The sequence below is a fragment of the Delphinus delphis genome, chromosome 19 (assembly GCF_949987515.2).
Source record: "Delphinus delphis chromosome 19, mDelDel1.2, whole genome shotgun sequence".
Lineage (NCBI taxonomy): Eukaryota > Metazoa > Chordata > Mammalia > Artiodactyla > Delphinidae > Delphinus > Delphinus delphis.
In genome coordinates this window covers 44,097,681-44,104,165 of record NC_082701.1, presented here as the reverse complement: position 1 = coordinate 44,104,165, position 6,485 = coordinate 44,097,681, and positions in this window count along the sequence as shown.

The window sequence follows — 6,485 nt, the reverse complement described above, 5'->3', positions numbered from 1 at the left end:
TGCAATAATACAGGTGAAATATGATGGTGACTTGGACCAATGGGGGCTGGTGAGAAGCACTCAGATTCTGGATCTATTTTGAACTAACCAGAGTTGCTGACATTGGGTATAAGAGAAAAAGAGGGGAAAGAAAATGCCCTCAGTATGCCATGTTCATGAATGTAAAGACAGTATTACAGGGACTTCCCTGGTGGTCCAGCACTTCCACTGCAGGGGGCACGGGTTTGATCTCTGGTCGGGGAACTAAGATCCTGCATGCCACACAGTGCGGCCAAAAAAACAAACAGATTCAGTATTGCAAAGATATAATTTCTCCCAAATTGGTCTATAGGTTCAATATAATACCAATCAAAATCCCAAGAGATTTTTAATTGACAGACTAATTCTGAAGTTATGGGGAAATGCCAAAGGACCAAGAATAAGCAAGACAAGCTTGAAAAAGACTAAAGTCGGAAGATTCGAACTATCAGATGTCAAGACTTTTAAAGTTTTAGTAATCAAGACAGTGTGATACTGGCACTTGGTAGACCAATGGAATAGAACAGAAAGTCCAGAAAAAGACCCACACTTGTTTTATGACAAAAGTGGCAATGCAGAACTGTGGGGAAAAGACAGTCTTTTCAATAAACGATACTGGATATCTGGGGGGGTGGGGATGGTTCTTGACCTTGAACCTCACACTGTACATGAAATCACTTCCAGATGGGTTGTGGATCTAAATGTTAAAAGTAAAACCGTAAAACATATAGAAAATAACAGAATATCTTCATGACCTTAGGATAATCAAAAAAGTTTTTTAAACAAGTCAAAACTCAATAACTATAAGAGCAGAAATTCCCTGACGGTCCAGTGGTTAGGACTTGGCACTTTCACTGCAGTGGCCTGGGTTCAATCCCTGGTCAGGGAACTAAGGTCCCGCAAGTCTCGAGGTGTGGCCAAAAATAATAAAAATAATCAAGAATATCTGTTTATCAAAAGACATACTAATCTCCAGGGAATTATACTGAGCAAAAAAGATCAGTACCAAAATGTTACATACTACATATATGATTCCAATTATATAACTTTTATTTTTAATTGTGGTAAATTACACATAACATAAAATTTACCATCTTAACCAATCTGAAGCCTACATTTCAGTGGTAGTAAGTACATTTATATTATTATGTAACCATCACCACCATCCATCTCCCAGAACTCTTTGTATTTTGTAAAACTGAAACTCTACCCATTCAACAGTAACTCCCCATTCTTCCTTGTCCCTGGTCCCTGGCAACCAACGACCTACTTTCTGTTTCTATGCATTTCACTACTATACATTCCTCACATAAGTGAAATCATAAAATATTTGCCTTTTTGTGACTGGCTCCTTTCACTTAGTATAACATCCTCAATGCTGAATAACATCCCATTGTATATATTCACCACATTTTGCTTATCCATTCATCTGTTAATGGACACTTGGATTGCTTCCATGTTTTAGCTATTGTTTTTGTTTTGTTTTGTTTTGTCCCCCCCCACTCCATCCTCCCCCACCCACCACCCACCCCCCCCCACCGTCCCCACCCCCCACCCCCCCACCCCCCCCACCCCCCCCACCCCCCCACCCCCCCCCGCCACCAGGGATTGAACTCGGGCCCTCAGCAGTGAAAGCTCCGAGTCCTAACCACTGGACTACCAGGGAACCCCTATTTCTAATTTTTTGAGGAACTATATTTTTTTCCACAGCAGCTGCACGATTTTATATACCCACCACCTACCAACAGTGTACAAGTGTTCCAATTTCTCCACATTCTCACCATTCTCACTTGTTCTTTTCTTTCTTTCTCCCTTTCTTTCTTTCTCTCTCTCTCTCTTTTTTTTTTTTTTTTGGTAGTAGCCATCCTAATGAGTGTGAGTTATATATAACATTTTTGAAATGACAAAATTTTAGAAATGGAGAACAGATTAGTGGCTGCCAGCGGTAGGAACAGGGGTGGGTGTGGTTATAAACATCAGGGATCCTTGTACTGGAACTGTTCAGTAACTTTATCGTGGTGGATACATGTACATACACACGTGATGAAATTGTGTAGAACTTAATACACTTACATAAGTGAGCACAAGCAAAACAGGAAATCTGAATAAAATTGGTAAATTATATCAATGTCAACATCCTGTGATATTTGGCTGTGGTTATGATATTACTCTACAGTTTTGCAAAACGTCACCAGTGGAGAAACTGGGCAAAGTGTGGAAGGGACCTCTGCATATTATTTCTGACAACTGCATGTGAATCCACAATTGCCTCAATAAAAATTTCAATTAATAAGCACACACACACACTCACACACAAGGACCCATGGAGAATATGAGAAGGCAAGCCTCAGAATCATGGGAAAAGATATTTATAATACATATATCTGGGGGGAAAATGTAGCACTCAGAATATACTTTGCAAATCAAGAAGGGAAAAGACAGATAACCCAAAAGAAAAAGAGAAATGATGGCTCAAGCACTGCACAGAATGGCCAATAGATGCATGAAAACATGTATGGCAAAGATAGTGGCAAAGACAGTGGCAACAATATTTTCTATTCTAGATGTCCCTCTTACAGTGTGACTTTGACAGTCCTTCCAATTAGAGGTGGAGACTATGCCCCCTTCCCCTTGAAACTGAGTGGACTTTTGTGGCTATTTAGGTCAATAGAATACGGCAGAAGTGATAGTATATGACTTCCAAGGCTAGCTCATAGAAGACAATGCATCTTCCACTTTATTTGCTGGAATAGTCTGTCTTTAATTCTTCAGCCACTGTGTAAGCAGTCTGACTGTGCTGTGAGGAAGCCCAAGCAGGCAGACCACATGGATAGGCCCTGAGCTACATGAAGAGAGAGGGATGCCCGGCCAGCTCCCAGCTCTCCCAGCCCCCATCTGACTTCATCTGCATGAGAAACCCCAAGCCAGTTCTGCACAGCAGACCTCCTGAAATCCTGACTTCCAAAACTGTGCAAAGTAGGAAAAGGACTGTTGTTTAAGCTTCTAAGTTTGGGGATGATTTGTTACATAGCAATGGATAATGGGAATAGCATGCATAACTTCATTAGTCATCAGGGAAGTCCAAATTCTGACCAGAACAGATATCACTGCACATGCACCAGAATGACTAAAATGGAAAAGAGTAACAATACCAAGTGTAGGGGAGGATGTGGAGCAACTGGAAATTTCACACACAGCTGGAAGAAATGTCAGTACAACCACTTTGAAAACCTGTTTGACGGAATATAGTACCTACACCTGAACATAAGCATGCCCTTTGACCCAACCATTCCACGCCCAGCAGAGATACACACACATGTATGTACAAGAATAATGGGAGTTCCCTGGTGGCCTAGTGGTTGGGATTCTGGGCTTTCACTGCCATGGCTCGTGGCAGCGTGGTAAAAAAAAGAATCTTCTTGGCAGCATTATGAATAACGGCCCCCAAACTCAAACAATCCAAATGTTTACTAATGGTAGAATGAATAAAGTGTAGTGTTTTCATGAAATTGAATACTGTGCAGTAATGAAAATAAACCAATTACTGATCCATACAACAACTTGAATGAGTCTTGCAAACATAATGTTGAGCTAAAATGATACACAGTACGTCGTTCCGTTATACAACATCCAAAAAAGCACGCAAAGCTAATCTACGGTATTAGAAGGCAGGATAGAAGTCACCTTTGGAGAGAAAGAGGCGGGTTAGAGAGAGAGGATGCACCTGGGAAGGTGGTGTTTCTTGACCTGGGTGGTTCTTACTTGGGTGTGTTCACTTGGTGATAATTCACTTATGAGTTTGGTGGGGTTTTTTCTTTTTTCTTTCTTTTCCTTTTTTTTGGTGCCACGCAGCTTGCGGGATCTTAGTTCCCTGACCAGGGCTCAGAGTCCTAACTACTGGACCACCAGGAATTCCCCATTTTTTGAATATATATATATATATATATATATATATATATATATATATACACACATATATATTGTACTTCGGTAAAAAGTTAATTCAAGAATAAATTGTCGGGCTTCCCTGGTGGCGCAGTGGTTAAGAATCCGTGTGCTAATGAAGGGGACACAGGTTCGAGCCCTGGCCCGGGAAGATCCCACATGCCACAGAGCAACTAAGCCCGTGCGCCATAACTACTGAGCCTGCGCTCTAAAGCCCGCGAGCCACAGCTACTGAGCCTGCACGCCTAGAGCCCATGCTCCGCAACAAGAGAAGCCACGACAATGAGAAGTCCATGCACCACAACAAAGAGTAGACTCCACTCGCCGCAACTAGAGAAAGCCCACGCACAGCAACGAAAACCCAACACAGCCAAAAATAAAAACGAATAACTAAATTTTAAAAAGCGAAAAAAGAATAACTTGTCTCAGTGGGTGTATATATATTCCAAACTTATCAAATTGTGCATTTTTAATACGTGCACTTTATGGTCAATCATACCTCAATAAAGTATTTTTTTTTTTTTTTTTTTTTTGCGTTACGCGGGCCTCTCACTGCTGTGACCTCTCCCGTTGCGGAGCACAGGCTCCAGACGCGCAGGCCCAGCGGCCATGGTTCACGGGCCCAGCCGCTCCGCGGCATGTGGGATCCTCCCAGACCGGGGCACGAACCCGCGTCCCCTGCATCGGCAGGCGGACTCTCAACCACTGCGCCACCAGGGAAGCCCTCAATAAAGTATTTTTAAAAGTTGAAAAAAAAAAGGATAAGTTGCCTCCAAGGCTTTTTGGCTGATCTGGAAGAATGGAGCTGCTATTTACTGAAATGGGAAAAACAGTTGAAGGAGCAGATTTGAGGTGGGATCAGGGACCTCGGTTTTGGACATGTTAAGTCTAAGGTGCCTATTAGAGAAATTTGCCAACTAGGAGGTTCACTTTACAAGTTAGTTTTGGGGAGAGGTCTGGCCTGGACACATGGATTAGGGAGTCACCGGTGTGTAGACAGTATTTAAAGCCATGGGACGAGATGAGATCAACGAAGGAATGAGTGCAGGTGTAAAGAGAAGAGGTTCAAGGATTGAGCCTGGGGCCGTCTATAGTGAGGGTTATTATAAGGACTAAATGACATAGCTCAGGTTCGCATCAAACATGACATTTCATGAGCGCTTAGCATGTAGGAGCTGGTATGATTTGCTTGGTAGCTGGCTTATAAAGCCCTCTTGCAGGCATTTCTTTTTTTTTTTAACAGCTTTATTGGAGTATAATTGCTTTACAGTAGTGTGTTAGTCTCTGCTTTATAACAAAGTGAATCAGCTATACATATACATATAGGCATTTCTTTTCTTTTTTTCAGATTTTAATTTTATTTTCCAACTGATTACTAAAATGATGTATATGTTGTACTCATTTAATCCCTGAGTCAACCTGTGAAAAGAGCTACTGCCCTCCATTTTATGAAATAACTGAGGCTCACGGAAGTGGAGAAACTTACCCGAGGTCACACAGGGTCTGAGCCGGAACCAGGACTGCAAGCCAGATGCCCAGACTCTGAGGCTCCTGCTCTTTTCACTACTTCCTGTTGATTTTCAGGAAATGGAGGCCTGGGTGGCCGCACTAGGACCTAAGTAGGATATGGTCCCGGTTCGCCTTAGCGTCAGGGACAGTGGCTAGCCAGAGGAGACGACCAGAGGGGCCTGGGAAAAGGCAAGGGTCTTGCTGAAAGAGGCTTGAAGGATGCTGGAGGCGGGGAAGGGGCAATGATCTGGAGGGAGGCTGAGGCATCAGCACCTGTGTTAAAGCCAATGGACTCCGAGAGTGGGGAGAACAAGGCCTCGTTCCCTGAGCCTGGAACCAGCCTCAGGAAGGGCTGAGGGCCCAGCACAGAGGGGGTTAAGCACCCTGGAACCTTTGCCTGGGGTGGGGGTGGAGGCAGAGGACTGTCTGGAGGAGCCTCTTCTGGCCTGATAATCCAGGCTGCCTATCTCTTTCACAGCAGCTGTGAAGCAGACAGGTTGTCCTGGCAGGGAGGGAGGGAGGTAAAGCCCGGCTGATGGCGGGAAGGATTTGAGGAGGGAGGGACACCCAGACTCCCTGGAGATCCTTTCCTACCTAACAGCTACCTTCAGGGCTGTGCCAGGAGATGGGAGCGGGCATGGCCCGAGTCTGGACATGGGGGCTGACCAAGAGAACAGGAACTGGGAGCTGATGAACAGATCTAGGAAGGTGTGGGTTGGAAAGTTTCTATTTCTGCCTCAATATGAGCCTGGGCAGGTGTGCGCTCCCACGCACACCTGGCAGGTATTTGAGTGAGCACACGCCCCACCCCTCTCCGCCCCGGGGAGGATGAGTAGGAAAAGCCCATGGCAAAGCCAGAAGGGAAGGAGCCTGGCATTTGCTGAGCTCCTGTTACATATGAGCCAGTCCCTAAGTTAGAAACTGTCACCTCTACCGTCTCATTTCATCTGTACCACAATCATGAAAAAGATGGCATTTTAAGCCCATTTTACTGATAAGGAAGCCGGCGCTCC